General features: G+C 45.8%; 1 protein-coding gene across 3 annotated transcripts in view; it reads left to right on the top strand.

The window, feature by feature from the left end:
* The window catches only part of RNF41 (ring finger protein 41), a 46,529-nt gene that overhangs the window by 7,724 nt on the left and 22,411 nt on the right, over positions 1-16,394 (top strand). Inside the window, exon 3 of one of the 3 annotated variants that reach the window (XM_061615163.1) lies at positions 3,500-3,573. The exons of the other annotated variants lie outside the window; for them this stretch is intronic. The gene's annotated coding sequence lies outside the window, so the exon portion shown is untranslated. The remainder of the gene's footprint in view (positions 1-3,499; positions 3,574-16,394) is intronic. 3 annotated transcript variants of the gene reach the window in all.

The raw sequence follows: 16,394 nt of genomic DNA, 5'->3' as shown, positions 1-16,394 counted from the left end.
TTTGTCCCGAAAAAAATACTTTGTATGAACAAAGTGCATATAGATGACTTAAAGCTTTCATGAAATATCATATAAAACCACCACTTTACTTTGTGGGTTCTTCTTAGAGTTACCAGTGCTAACTGCTTAAAAGCAGTACACAAACAAGGACTTCAGCTTTGATGTTACACTCAAAGGAAGTAGCTTTTCAATAATGAAAACTGTTTGCTTTCAAGAATGGACTTCAATTGTTCATGGGTATGGAAGAGATTTTGTGCCTAGAGTCTACTTATCTGTGTAGAAAGGATTATTCTTCCAGCAGCTATATTTGTTTATGTAAATGCCTTTTGTTGTCCGTTCTGAAGGAGTTGGCGGCAAAATGGCTCAAATTATAGCTTGAATCTTTCTTTGACTGGCTTTTGTTTCTATTGACTCTAGCTCATGATTAGTCAAGATGATTTTTATATTGTTTTGATCAGCTTGTTTTCATTGATAGGCACTGCTTTCTGTGGCAGCTCATAGTGTGAAATGATGCCAGCTACTGCAGATCAGCTGTCTTGGGCTAACTGTGGTTATCATAAACGTGGTCTTATGAACTAGAGCTAACAGAGTAAAACACTTCACATTCACAGAAGATTTTGTTTTATTTTATTTATGAATTGTTTCTCATAAGACATCCCAAAGTGACACTAAGAACATCAACAATATCTTACTATATAATATTTTTCTAAGCATCACACTACCCGTGATATAGCTGTACAGACATTAAGTTGCATTAGCTGGTTGCAGTCACATTATGCAATTTGATTACAGCAATTTGATTACAGAAAACAAGGAAATACAGTACTAATGGTGGTGGGCTTAGCTCTAAGGCTGAGGCCCAAGCTAGGTTAAATTACTATTTTTTAAAGGAATAATATTTTTTGCAGTTTTGAGACTAAGAAGTTATTTTCTATGATAATGTTAATTTATCTGCCTATTGCTGACTTAAATGAGAGCTTTCAACATATTAGTGAAAACTTTGGCTGTATTCATTTCTGTAACAGGCAACATGCCTCCGTGTACAGTAGGGCCCCGCTCATACAGCGGGTTACGTTCCGGACCCCCGCTGTAAAGCGAAAACCACTGTAAAGCGGATCCCATTGACTTATATTGACCAAAATGGCACCTGGCGGCAAAAAAAACGCCATAAAAGCGGAACAAGCGCTGTAAAGCGGGGCCTTTCTACAATTCACAACCGCTGTATTAGTGGAACGCTGTAAAGCGAAGTGCTGTAAAGCAGGGCCCTACTGTAATACCAAAATAAGCTACAATTAAATCCATGCTGCAAGGAAAGGAAGAAACAGTTGAACAATTGAGGAAGTAGGGTCCATTTGAGATTGGACATAGGCATAGCTTAATTCATTGTGAGTATTAAAACTTGGAAGCATTTCAAGTATAGGTAATTTGGTACCACTAAAAGACAAGCTAAATAAGCCTCTGTAGGATGAAAATGTGGCTCTCAAGTTTCCATTCTCCCAGCCTATGCATTATACACATGTAAAACAGGATTTAATTTAGTCTTCAAGTTGATTGTCATAGACCTTCTCTTAGCTTAGTATATGGAATAAAGGAGTGTTGGGCCAAAATAAAACTGGAAAATCCATTTTGCATTTAGCTGATATTCATTGCTGCTTTGCAGATTTTATCTTAGTAAAATGTCTGTTAGAAATACATTCTAATGTCAAACCCAACCAGTGTTTTGAAGTATACTTTGAAATCCAGAGGCTGCAGTTGTTGGTTACATAATAGCTGAACCATGCAAGTGGGTTTTCTGTGACAATCCATGTTATCCAGAGATGGGGAACTGTGATTCGTCAGAAGTTGTTGAATTGTAACTCCTATCATCCCCGACCATTGGCCATGTTAGTTGGATCAGATGGGTGTTTGAGTCCAGCAAGAGGGCTACAGGTTCCCCACCACTGATGTAATCTCTCCACAGTAAAAGAGAAATGCTGTCTGGTTCCCTTAACATTTTCTAGTAACAGTGTGTACCCAACCTAGGTTTCACAGTTAATGACCACTGATGTTTGAACTCGGTGGAACCAAAGATCCTACACAAACATGGTACATTGATATGCTTCTATTGAGCTTTGGACTAATTAGGTTTTTAATTGCACTGAAAAGCCTCTAGCATTTGATAGTTCTGAAAGAATAGCCTTGCTATTTAAACATTTTGAAGGCTTTGGAATGTTAGAAAACTCTTATCCAAGTATCAACTGGTTGTTGCTTTGTCCTGTTCAGTTTTGCTGCTATTCTACATGCAGAACAAGCTATGCCAACCTCATTTATGTGATGTGAAGATTGCTCCAAAAGTTAGATACATCAACTCCCTGGTTACAACTTTATCACCGATAGGAACTCATTACCCCAGTCTGTCTAAGAGACCTCTATCCATTCTCTTATACGCTGATGATGTTCTTCTTCTTTCGCTGACTCTGATTGGGCTTAGATGCCTATTGAGTGCCCTCGCCAGCTACTGTAAACAAGAGCTTCTTGAAATTAACTATGACAAATCGAAAGTCATAGTTTTTTCCAGAAGAAGACCAAAACGTCGCTGGCGGATTGGTGACCATTTTATAGAGCAGGTTTCATCCGTTAAATACCTTGGGATGATATTCCACTCTTCAGGTTTATGGCGCCCCCAAATAAGAAATGTTACTGCTAATGCGCAAAGAGCCATTAAGGCGCTCCTCTCTTTTTATTATAACAAAGGTGGTCAGCATATCCCCTCTGCTATTCAGATATTTGTGGCTAAAGTGAGTACCCAACTACTTTATGGTGCCCAAATTGCTAACTATAACAACTATGTGCCCGTCGAAACTGTTCAGACAAAATTTTTAAGATCGATTTTTGGCATTCCACCTTGCATTCCTAACTTTATTGTACGTCTAGAAGCTGGGCTCGCTACGATGGAGGCACGCATATGGCTGCTCAAATTTCATCTGTGGTTAAAATTGCTGTTTGCCCCACTAACGTTAACCGATGCTTTTTGCTCAAAATGGAAAAAGTCCCTAACTACTAAATTACTATCTCTAAGATTTTCCCCTCCTATGATTCTGACTTTGGGCTTTTCCAAAGCAAAATCTCTCATTTCTCAATGAGTCTACGATATGGAATTAGAAACCCATTTAACCAGAGCGGCAGCCTACTCCGACCTTAGGTTTAATACAAGGCTATTTGCCTCAGCCACTATCTCTTTGGCCTGACCGTCCCCAAACTTAGGTTGGTGTTTACTCTAGCAAAATTTAATTGTTTACCTTCAGTGCTGCTAGAGGGTAGGTTCAAAAAAATTAAATATGCCGAACGATTGTGTCCTTGTGACACTGATGCAGTAGAATCGGTCAGTCATGTCCTACTTTACTGCCCTTTCTATCATGATCTCTGGGCAGCTTTAATTACTCCAATCTTACAAAGATTTTCTACTAGAGATGAAGCCTCTCATGTTGATCTCCTCCTGTCTGTATTTCTTTTGTAACAGCTAAGGTAGCCAGCTTTTGCGCAGCCGCCATCCGTTCTACAAAGTTGCTGCTATCCCCCTAGCCAGGATAAGAGGTATACCGCCCTTTTCTAATACAGACTGTATCTCTTTCAAGCTCTTGGCGCTGTTAAAACTATTTTAGTAAAACGTTTGCTTTTACTTAGATTATAAAATTTTTACCTTGTTGAAATGTTAATCGTAATCTTATCAGATATACTTGGTCTTTTAAAGCTGTTTTCTTTTTATTGACAGATAACGTCTGTGTATTTTTATTATTGTATTTATATTAATGCTGTTTGGTCTGTGACCGTATTAAACTATACTACTACTACTGCTCCAAAAGTTAGAGTGAATTTGGTCTTATTGTGAGTTTGTCTTGCTTTTTTCACTATGATTTGGCTAAGTGTTATGCCTGCTTCTAAAGACAGAACAAATTAAAGTGACATCTTGGGATCATGCAAATGAGTCATTTGCAAAGCTGGGAATAAAACCTAGAATCTTATTTGGAACTAATAAGAGATTTCTTTGTTTACTTACTTTTAACCAAGATTTTTCTCCTGTGTAAAGTTAGTTATTATACATGCGCTGACGAATGTGGCTTCTGTACTTCTAGTAGCAGAAGGGGGTAACTTTGGCAACTGCAACTTCCTACCTGGGTGGCATTGTGACCGTGACAAGCTGTAGCCAGTTTCCTTTTTCTGTCCAAGTATTAAAGGTACTGTCGAACCCCAGTTTCCTCAGGTGGCTCAAGGAAGGGGGCTAGATGAGCTTCAGCTCCCTCAGCTAGAGCAAGGGGAAGAATCAGAGGATGTTGACACTTTCGAGGACCACGGGGGAGGGGGTGTGGTTGACTCTGTGCCAGTTCCCACGGACAGTTCTCCCGCTGAAGTAGACTTTGCGCCACCTCCGGATGCCTCAACAGAGCTGTTGGAGCATGTGCTGGCACGCGCCAACTCCAACCCCCCTGAGCTCCCCTCCTGAAACTTCAAACGCATCCCCGCCCCTTGAAGCTGAGACGGCACCTATCGAGCCTGTATTGTCAGATGAGCCGGCAGAGACGCGCCCCCTCTCGCCCTGTGTGAGACGCCGCGAGAAGTGCCTTGACCAGAGGAGGGTCTTCGAAGGAGTCAGAGATTACGGGCGAAGACCTTTCCTACTTAAGGTAGCGCCCCCTCGACCTGGGTGCTGAGTCAACTTCCTTCACATGCTGCAGAGTATGCTTAGGTAGTTTAGTTAGGGATAGAATTGAGTTTGCATAGCAAGTCTATGAAGCGTGCTGCCTTTGATGTTTCAATTATAAAACGAGTTAATTCCATCCTTGTTTCCGCCTTGTGATTTTCACTCTGAGCAGGACAGGTACATGCAGTTTGTACTCTGTATCTGGTTACCAAAATTGTAGCTGCAGACACACTAGTTGCTTCAAAAGCAGCCAGACTGTTTTCTCTGGCTGTGTTTTGAAATGACTCTGCCCATGGCTGAACACATCTCTCTTCCTCACTGCTGATTAGGAATGCCCATGGCAAAGCATTGGGCCAATCACTGTGTCTGCCTGAGCCTACAGAAAAGCATTTTAATTGAACACACCTGGAGTGGCAATGGGGTTGATGGCCAATAAGTTTTCAAGTCTGAGGTTTTGGAGTAAAGGGGTGGAGTTTGACTCACATGGTGTGTCCCTGCATTCAGAAAACGGAGGTGGAGGCACACTAAAGCCAGCACAACCATAAGTTTGTCTCTATCCAAAGTCTGAGTTTCATGGACCACTATAAGACTTAAATCTTTGTTTGGACATGAGCTCTGTTTATTACAGCTTGTACATTTCAAAATTAGGAAACCTCACCCCCTCCACCCCCAATAATTTACAAGAGCAGCTTTTCTCAGTAAAGGATGTTAGCACCTGTTAAGTGGTAAGATCACTTTGTTCTCAGTTTCAAAGTATCTGAGAACTTAAGCAAAAGTTAAATTTCTTCTCTCTTCCTCACTGCTAGTTAAATTAGAGGTTAAATTAGCACAGCACTAATGTGTATTTCTCCTTTCACAAAAGTAGACACACTCTTACCCTGATAAACTTTAATTCTGAATAAGATACTATTTGTGTGCTGTGTTAGATACTTTTTAATGTTGAATTAATGGTAGATGGAACAGGGATTTGAAAACTGGTCTGTGGTCATGCATAGACATTATGTGTGATTCCTTAGCGGTAGTATTTTTCATTGCTGCTTCCATTGGCACTGGAATCCCCAAGATTTTAGGTTTTGTGAAAATCTTTATAAGGTATGTCTTAGTTGTGATTTGAACTTGACACAGGCTTTCAGTACACTGTAAAATCCCTAGGTGTGGTCTGCCTTTCAGACATAATTCATTTGGATGCTCCTTACAAAACTTACAAACACCCTATAATTTGGGCGGTTGCCATCTGCTTTCCAGACAGATTGTCCCAGCCAGGATAGATTGCTTGGCTGTGAGTCGTATATTCCACAGCTCAGTTATGCAGCTGTTTTGTATGCACCTCTTCATTGTCCACTCAAGGTGAGCATTCAGGCCCCTTTATCAACATTCTGTGCTATACAAAGATCAGTAGTGAGAAGTGTAATACATATTGAATTTGATCACTAAGCAGCAAGCCATATTGCCATAGCTATTTTATTAGAAATGCTCTTTTTTAATCTGAACACCTATTCTAAACAATATTAATTGATGTGCAGACTGAACCCTTTATTTGTAATTATTAGCAGTGCATTACTTATTATAAAAGGCAAATTAAACTGATTATCATGCTGCTAAAATCATAAATGTGGACTATTCATGTCATCTGCTTTCTAGTCTTTGGTGAGTCGCTTGTCCCTGTCCTGGTTTTCCCCATCTGTAAGATTGGACTTGTGTTCTTATATGCAAAATATTGTGAGCTGTTAGAGGCAGTTCTGTCCATGCTTGAATATTGCTTTTTATTTTTGTGTTTTATTTTTTTCTATACAAAATATACATACAAAAATATTTATATAAATATATAGATTCTAAACCTTTGGTTCTTATAGAATATTTCCAGTGATGTATTATGATTTTATTATTCACAACTAAAATATGTGTTAGCACTATAAACCACTGATATTCTTTCAACATCTATCATATTTCATCTCAGTTATGAAGAAGCGTTAAAAGATTTTATCTTATAATTCAGCTCCATGTGTGTCAAAAAGGAGACGATAATATTTCCAATTGATTCTTGTTTCTGTCTCCCTTCTTTCATTCTGACCAATTCAGTTAAATTCATCATTGTGATAATGGGCTTTTATAAACCATTCTTTTACTGTTGATATTCTAGTTGTATGCCATTTTGCAACTAGAAATATTCTAGTTACACATAATCAATTTCTTACCAAAATTACATGTTCTGAAAGTATATCTTTTCCCATAAATCCAAGAAGAATTAATAGTGGGCTTAAAGATACTTGATAAAGATGCTTATATTCTTTGTAAACTGCTCTGATGTTTTGTTTACAGTTAGCAGCATACAAATTTTGTTGAATAAATAAATATATAATTATAACCTCAGTATTCCAAATTATTTCCCCGCTAATAGTTCGCTTTTTTGCATTTCCACCAAACATGCATAAATGAGCTCCCACATTTCCAACATCAGTCATTAAGGTTGGTATAAATTCTTGCCAAATGGGGGGGTTAAATTCTAGCATTACAGTAGGGCCCCACTCATATGGCAGGTTAGGTTCCAGACCCCCGCAGAAAAGCGAAAACCGCAGAAAAGCAGATCAGCTGTAGCGCAGGGGACTGGAACCTAACCCGCTGATCACACAGGAGAAGGGGATGATCAGCTGTAGCACAGCTGATCTTCCCCTTCTTCTGTGCAATCAGCTCGACCGCGGGAGTCTGATTGCTCCAGAAGAGGAGAAGATCAGCTGTAGCGCGCTACAGTTGATCTTCCCCTCCTCCGGCATGATCAGCTGGAGTACGGGAGTCTGACCGCCCCTGAGGACAGCTGATCTTCCCCTTCTTCTGCGCGATCAGCTCGAGTGCGGGAGTCTGATTGCTCCAGAAGAGGAGAAGATCAGCTGTAGCGCGCTACAGTTGACCTTCCCCTCCTCCGGCACGATCAGCTGGAGTACGGGAGTATGACCGCCCCTGAGGACAGCTGATCTTCCCCTTCTTCTGCGCGATCAGCTCGAGTGCGGGAGTCTGATTGCTCCAGAAGAGGAGAAGATCAGCTGTAGCGCGCTACAATTGACCTTCCCCTCCTCCGGCACGATCAGCTGGAGTACGGGAGTCTGACCGCCCCTGAGGACAGCTGATCTTCCCCTTCTTCTGCGCGATCAGCTCAAGTGCGGGAGTCGGATTGCTCCAGAAGAGGAGAAGATCAGCTGTAGCGCGCTACAGTTGACCTTCCCCTCCTCCGGCACGATCAGCTGGAGTACGGGAGTCTGACCGCCCCTGAGGACAGCTGATCTTCCCTTTCTTCTGCGCGATCAGCTCGAGTGCGGGAGTCTGATTGCTCCAGAAGAGGAGAAGATCAGCTGTAGCACGCTACAGTTGACCTTCCCCTCCTCCGGCGCCATCAGCAGGAGTGCGGGAGTCTGATCACCCCCGAGGAGGAGAAAATCAGCTATAGCGTGCTACAGCTGAACTTCCCCTCCTCTGGTGAGATCAGCTTGAGTGCGGGGAGCTCCAGCCCCCCCTCCTGCTGATTGCTCCGCTGGTGCTGTATTAGCGGAATGCCGAAAAGCAGGGTGCCGAGAAGCGGGGCCCTACTGTATAGTATTTTATAATAATTCTCTCTAATGCATATACACAGTGACAGTCTTAAATTAATTTTAAAAATGTAATTTCATACCTCTTCTGTATTAATCATCTGAGCCATCTTCTGCCATTTTACTTTAAAGTCTTTACTCTTAATTTCATTCTTGGACAAGTTCCAATATATAACTGTTGATAAAACTCCCTAACTGACAATATTGGTACCACTGGGGTCTTTTTGAATTCATATATTTTATCAAATCCTCTAATTTACAGGCATACCCCGCTTAACGTCGTTTCACTTAACGTAGCCTCGCTATAACGTACATGCTCCATATGCCTGTATTTCTCCAGAAACGCAGCGCAGCAGCAGAGGCTTGAGTGCACGGGGGTGAAATAGACGCGATCGTGCCACTGCAAATCAGCTGGGAGGTGCGATAGCAATCAGCTGGGAGGCGCGGCAGCGCAGCAGCAGAGGCTTTAGCGCATGGGGGTGGAAATAGACGCATTGCGCCACCGCAAGTCAGCTGGGAGGCACGATCGCGATCAGCTGAGAGGCGGCAGCGCAGCAGCAGAGGCTTTAGCACGGGGCTTTGAGCCTCTGCATGAAGGAGAGGTAAAAAAAAGTTTTACTGTAAAAGGTAGTTCTTCACTTTAAGGACATTTTTGGTTTACGTACTTGCTCTGATCCCAATGAGTACGTTAATGCGAGGTGTTACTGTAATGATTTGATAATTCTTCATGATTTCTACTACTGTTACAGTACTTATATATCCATAAGTCTGTATTTCCTATCAACTGGATCATGTTGTTACACAGAAAAGACTGGTTGGGATATTTTAGAAGATAATGTTTTTGTACATTAACCCCAGACTTTCAATGTTGCATTCATCATATTAGATTTTATCAGATACTGAATACTACTTTTGAAATTATGATGATCCTGTGTTTCAGTTCTTGCTAACTCACAGCAATATATGCCACACTTGTTTAGAATCTTAAAACTAAAGACATCTTGGCCAGTAGGACTACATTTTGCAAACAAATGAAGAAAGTCAGTCTCTCTCACTCTTTTGATGTCATAATTCAAGCAGAGGTATAGCCAACAAGCTGCCAACTTATAATGAAAAGCGCAATGTCATCTCCACAGCAACTCTTCCTCTAGAAGCTGGTCCCTGACTGAGCAGAAATGAGCAAAGCCTGCTGTTGAAGCATTCCAGGGGCTGTGCAAGTCACTTGGAAGTAGCATTGTGGAAAGTTGTAGTGTTGTTCCTTTCTAATCAGTGACTGTATGCTTCCCTTGGGGAAAATAACCTGACAGAGGCTGGCCCTTGCTGTAGAGATTGCGGCCTATTGCCGAAATAAAACACAAACACCATTCATTGGGTTAAATCATGGGCCACTTTATTAAACGGAATCAATTAGAATAATGAACCTGCAGAGGGGAAATCAAGTGCGGGAGCATTCTGATGATCCAGGCAAAGCCTGCTTGCAGCCATAGGGCGACTAAACCTTGCCTGAGCCCGGGGCTGCCCTGTGCCAGACCCCAGCTCAGGCCACACCCTGAAGATGTGTAGGGGGTCCAACCCGCATCACCACCCCCCGGAGCCGTGAAACTCCGAGCGGATGAGGCACGTTGGCCCCAAAGGCGGCCCGTGTTCTGCCCCCCTGGGCCGTATAGCCCTGAGCTGCAGGCCCCCGGACTGCCAATCGCCCCCAAAGGTGCCTAAAGGTGTCACCTAGCTGCCCTTTCCCTTTAAACCTTTTCCCGCACTTCTTTGCCACAAGTGACCATTGACATATTAAAGCTAGAAACAGACCAATCAGCCTATTAACCCCAAAGGCACCCGTGCTAACCCTTGACCCGTCCCCCCAACCACAGTGTGGAGTAGGCAAAAGAAACCTGCCAGCAAAGCGAGGCAGGCAGGCCAAAAATTCCTAGTCGGCCCCGTAGCGACCAAATGAATCACACTGCAGCAGAGGGAGGGTCGGGCGGGCGCCGCCAAAATTCAAAGGAGGGCGGGAGGCTGGTGGAGTGGCCTTAAATGGCCTTCAGCCGCCCTGCCTCCTTCCTGCATGTCACAATGGCGCGCTGGCGCGCCGCATGCACACACGCCCACCCGATGGCGGCCTGGCTTCGGCTGTGGCCGCAAACTCGCCCCTTTGCCCGGAATTACCGGGCACGGAACGGGATTGCGGCCTATTGCCGAAATAAAACACAAACACCATTCATTGGGTTAAATCATGGGCCACTTTATTAAACGGAATCAATTAGAATAATGAACCTGCAGAGGGGAAATCAAGTGCAGGAGAATTCTGATGATCCAGGCAAAGCCTGCTTGCAGCCATAGGGCGACTAAACCTTGCCTGAGCCCGGGGCTGCCCTGTGCCAGACCCCAGCTCAGGCCACACCCTGAAGATGTGTAGGGGGTCCAACCCGCATCACCGCCCCCCGGAGCCGTGAAACTCCGAGCGGATGAGGCACGTTGGCCCCAAAGGCGGCCCGTGTTCTGCCCCCCCGGGCCGTATAGCCCTGAGCTGCAGGCCCCCGGACCGCCAATCGCCCCCAAAGGTGCCTAAAGGTGTCACCTAGCTGCCCTTTCCCTTTAAACCTTTTCCCGCACTTCTTTGCCACAAAAGGGGGACAAGCCTCTGCTTAGTCTCCCTTTACCCCACACCCAATAACCTCTGCAGGTTCATCAGGAAGATGCCATCGTTACCCCACAAACTGCATGTCCACGCATGCCTGCCACTGAGGGCCTTGCCTTCCATGTCTGACCACAGCAGACGACCCAAGGCTACCGAGGCCTCAACTGCATGTCCTCACATGCCTGCCACTGAGGGCCTTGCCCTCCATGTCTGACCACAGCAGATGACCCGAGGCTACCGAGGCCTCAACTGCATGTCCTCACATGCCTGCTACTGAGGGCCTTGCTCTTCCTGTCTGACCACAGCAGACGACCCGAGGCTACCGAGGCCTCACTGCATGTCCTCACATGTCTTGGCCTTCAGTAGCCAAGGTAATTCCCACCCAGGGGAATGACCACCACCTGCAGAACCTTCCGCCCTGAACCCCGCTGGAACGACATGGGTAGGAGACCATTCCAGCGCATACTCTGTCAGCCCAGCCACCAAACCGTGGCCCACCATCAGAGGCCCAGCTGTGAACCAATGTGCGTTTGCGGCCCCAAGGCCAGCCTATGAAATCATGCCATGGCTGCAGAGTAGGCTGCGCATCTGCTCCATCCCTGTCCAGCAACCTGCCAAAACAGAAACAATCGTGAATAGTTGGGTCCTGGACCTTCAGACTCGCCCCCGGGGTGAATGTATTCCATGCGCCCCCTACTTCCACCTCCTGACGGCGTGCACCTGCATATACCAAAACCAAATAGACCGTTCCAGGTAGGCAATTCCACTGCCGGGTAGGCAACCTCCATTCCGGAGGAGCATGTCCCTCAAACCCCCATGGGTCTGCTCCCGGGCACTGCGACACTAGACTGAAACTTTATAAGGGAAGATCCCTCCCCCTGAATATCAGGCAACCAGGCCTGTAGCTTATTTATTTATTTATTTATTAAATTTATATACCGCCCGACTAGCAATAGCTCTCTGGGCGGTGAACATAAAATAGCATAAAAATACAACGAATAACAAAATAATACTAAAATACAATCATCAATCCAATACAATAAACATTTTAAAAAGTAAATCAGTGTAACTTAAAATGCTTCAGAGAATAGGAAGGTTTTGACCTGGCACCGGAAGGAGAGCAGAGTCGGCGCCAGGCGTACTTCCTCGGGGAGACTGTTCCATAGTTCGGGGGCCACCACTGAGAAGGCCCTAGATCTTGTCATCACCCTCCGGGCCTCCCTGTGAGTTGGAACCCGGAGGAGGGCCTTCGTAGCAGAACGTAGTGCACGGGCCGGTTCATATCGGAAGAGGCGTTCCGCAAGGTAACGTGGTCCCGCACCATATAAGGCTTTATAGGTTAATACCAACACTTTGAATCTAGCCCGCAAACATATTGGCAACCAGTGCAAGCTGGCCAGAACAGGTGTTATATGCTCGGACCGCTTGGTCCTTGTCAGCAATCTGGCCACCGCATTTTGCACTAGTTGTAGCTTCCGAACTGTCTTCAAAGGTAGCCCTACGTAAAGCGCATTACAGTAATCCAAACGTGAGGTTACCAGAGCATGTACCACTGATGTAAGGTCCTCTTTACTCAAATAGGGACGTAGCTGGGCTACCAACCGAAGTTGGTAAAACGCATTCCTAACCACCGAGGCTACTTGAGCCTCAAGTGAGAGGGAAGAGTCTAAAAAGACTCCCAGACTACGAACCCGGTCCTTTAGGGGGAGTGTAACCCCATCCAGGACAGGGTATATATCCACCATCCGATCAGAGAACCCGTCCACCAACAGCATCTCAGTCTTGTCTGGATTGAGCTTCAGTTTGTTAACTCTCATCCAGTCCATTGTCGCGGCCAGGCAACGGTTCAGCAAATCGACAGAAGGATGGTATCAAAAGCCGCTGAGAGATCAAGGAGAATCAACAGAGTTACACTCCCTCTGTCTCTTTCCCGACATAGGTCATCATACAGGGCGACCAAGGCTGTCTCAGTGCCAAAACCGGGCCTAAAACCCGATTGAAATGGATCTAGATAATCAGTTTCATCCAATAGCGCCTGGAGCTGGCCAGCAGCCACCCGTTCCAAGACCTTGCCCAGGAATGGAACATTCGCCACTGGCCTGTAGCTGTTAAAATTGTCTGGGTCCAAGGAAGGCTTTTTCAGGAGTGGTCTCACCACTGCCTCTTTCAGACAGCCCGGGACCACTCCCTCTCGTAAAGAGGCATTTATCACTTCCACATGTGAGGCGTCCTTCCCTGGCTCTCCCTGTCAGGTTCCTACCTGCTCGTGGTTACTGCCTGTCTCTAGGCACCACCAGGGACTCCACCAGTCCGGACCGCTCTCTCTTATGATTTCTCTCCCCGCTCTAGCACAGATCTCAACAGATCCCCCTGCTAGGCAACCACCAGTAACGTCCCAATACTAGTATTCCCAGAGACTCTGAATACTGGTATTGTTATTCTCTTCACCGCTGCCACCATTTGTTACAGTTCCCCTTCAGCCTTGGTCATTACCTTACCCTCCCTTCTGGTCTGTGAAACCCCAGCCAATGATCAGGCCTTTGGTAAACCAAATTAAGTATTTATTACAGATAACAAAGCTAACAAGATTAACAAGATTTCTTCTTAAGGCACATAAGCATATGGTTTTACTCAATACTAATCCGAACTCCACCTCCCTCCTTCTTCACGCTCTCCTGGCAAACAACTCTCTCAAACCCCACCAAGCAATCCACTCTTTCTCTTCTCCCCCCAGATTCCACAATTTACCACCTCACATTCACCCAGATTTACCTGTCATCCTTTCATTTATACTGTCAGCCATTTTAAACATTCAGCCAATCATCAAGCATTCTATTGCCCATTCACTCCCCCTCCTCTTTCACTACTTACCATGTATACTCTAAACAACCAGCACTTACCATATATACACTAATATATAGGAACATCACATTTCCCCCCCCTTAAACAACGGCAGAGTATTATTCCTGTTCCAGGATTTATACGTCGCGTTAACAAATAAAAGTCTCTATGGGGAAAATGTCTTTCTTTGTTCCTCTGTCTGGTCACGTCACTGCAGTCCCAGCCACTTGCCTGGAAAGTCCATCGGCCAGTACATTGTCCTTGCCTTTGATGAACTGGAAGTCCACTTGATAGTCCTGTAGGGCCCAGGACCACCTCTGCAGCATAGTGTTATGGTTTCTCATAGTCTGCAACCATAACAAGGCCCGATGATCCGTAGTCACTGTGAATCTTCGTCCCCACACGTATGGGCGCAACTTGTTCAGTCCCCACACGACCGCTAGGCACTCCTTCTGGACCGACGAATAGTTTTTCTCCCTCGGCGTCAGCTTGCGACTCAGATACGCCACTGGATGTCTGGTGCCTTCTCTCTCCTGCAGCAAGACGACTCCCAGCGCGAGGTCTGATGCATCTGTAGCCACAATGAATGGTTGCTCATAGTCTGGTGCTATTAATATGGGTCCTTGGCACAAGGCTTGCTTCAGCAGATCAAAAGCCTTCTGACATTCATCCGTCCATACCACACACTCAGAACACTTCTTCTTTGTTAATTCATGCAAGGGGGTTGCTATTTCCCCAAAATTTCTCACAAACTTCCTATAAAATCCAGCCACACCCAGAAATGCCCTTACTTGTTTTTTGGTTAAGGGGATCGGCCACACTTGTATTGCCTCCACCTTGCTCCATAAGGGGGTGATTTTCCCACTTAGCTTCAGGCCAAAAACACTATGACGCCGTCATGGGGAAGTGTCCAGTCCAGGGGGAGGGTAAAATAATGTGGACTGACTCTTGTACCCCTGGTCTGCCTGGAAGTCTGACCTGGCCCCCAAACACCCTCCCCCCCCCCATCCGGAAGGCTCCAAATTAAGTGTGAGGGCCGCTACATGCAACTGCTGAGCTTTGAAGCATGATGGTCACAGGGCACCTCCCTGATCAACAATCCCTGGCGGGTCAGGTGAACATGGAGGATGAGGATAAGGGGTATGGGGGTGTGCATGGGCCAACTGGCCAGCACATGACATATCCCAAGACATCTGAATGATCCTAAAGGCCCCCTGCCAGCCTACCTTGCGACACACTGACAGACAAGCTACACTCCTACCGTCTGTGATGAATTCCAGCACGTGATTCATAGGAATAGGCCACACTTTGCATAGCCCCTGCCAGCCCCTAACTCCCAGGAATCCCCTCCTGCCCTCTGATAGCTGGTGAGCATGCTGGGGCAGCAGGCATATGGCCATCTCTGACTCCCTTCCCCCATCTCCCAGTATGCGGTATGGGACTAGCTGAGTCGGTCCTTCCTCTAACTGAAACACCATTGACGCGCCGCAGGAAAGGAGGGGGCCACACCACAGGTTGGTGCATAAGGCAGCCAAAAACTTTGAACTTGTGGTAAGGCTGTGAAATCCCTGTTATGGCACCATAACCCCCACCGTAGAAGGCCCCCAACACCTGAAGGGCAGGAAGCAAACACCTTCCCCAGCCCCTGAAAACTCCAGGATCTTGATCTGCAACAGTTCAAGCTTTTCCAGGGCAGCCTGCAGCCCTGGGTCCAAAAGTCAGTCTTAATACCCTGGAAGGTGAACACTGGGGCAGGATCTTCCCTTTCCCCAGCTGCCAAAGGAACCCCCCCAGTTCATAGCTACGCTATAAACTGTGCCATCAGGTGCTAACATGCACCCGAAGTCTGCCCTACCCGTGAACTGTAAATCATGAAAGTAGTGCCCCACTGCTTCTGAGCCCTCTCGTCTCCTGACTGTCCCTTCCAAGAAGGGGCTGAAGTGCTCCATGCAAGAATACAGCAGCCCCTAGGTAATGCTCTGCTGCATAGTTGACTTAAAGGGCAAAACTCAGCAGCTCAAAATCCACCGTGTGTAACAGCCGGCAATGCAGGCAGATTAGCTGCCACACTTGCCCATAAAGGCATCACTGACTGACCCCACTTGCATGACGGATGGTGAATCAGGTAGTCTTTGCCCACTGCCACTTTGGGCACTGTACGGGGGGGAGGCACTGAGAGAGCAGAGGTAGGGGATGATGGGAAGGGGCCAATAACCCTGCCCAACTGTATGTCTTCATCAACTGTCCCCTGGACCAGTGCGTCCATAGGATCCGGAAAACTGCATAATAAAGAAAAACCACATCATAAATGAGTCTCCCCATAACTGGGCAGTCTGCAAGCAAGGTCCATAGCCCTCGAGCGTAGCTGGGAAGGGACACTTTTCTCGAGCAGCCTCTGCTGGGGGCTGCTTCCCGCTCCTTTGAGGAGCCCTGGCCTTTAATAGCAGGTTCGTATTCAGCAGTTATTAGATGGCATGGAGTTAAGCAATGTCATCTTCTAATGTCTGCAGATCAAATGACTCTTAAAAGCACAGGACTAGAGGCCTGTAAAAAAAAAAAAAAAAGGTGGGCACCTTATCTACAGACCAGTTTGTAAACTAGCTAAAGAGAAGATGCAAGCAAATGTGCAGCTTGCACGTGATTAATTCCATTATGTTTAAAT

Source organism: Rhineura floridana, chromosome 3 (genome assembly GCF_030035675.1).
Source record: "Rhineura floridana isolate rRhiFlo1 chromosome 3, rRhiFlo1.hap2, whole genome shotgun sequence".
NCBI classification, from domain to species: Eukaryota; Metazoa; Chordata; class Lepidosauria; order Squamata; family Rhineuridae; genus Rhineura; species Rhineura floridana.
Note: the sequence above shows the minus strand (reverse complement) of the source record. Positions and strands in the feature narration are given on the sequence as shown.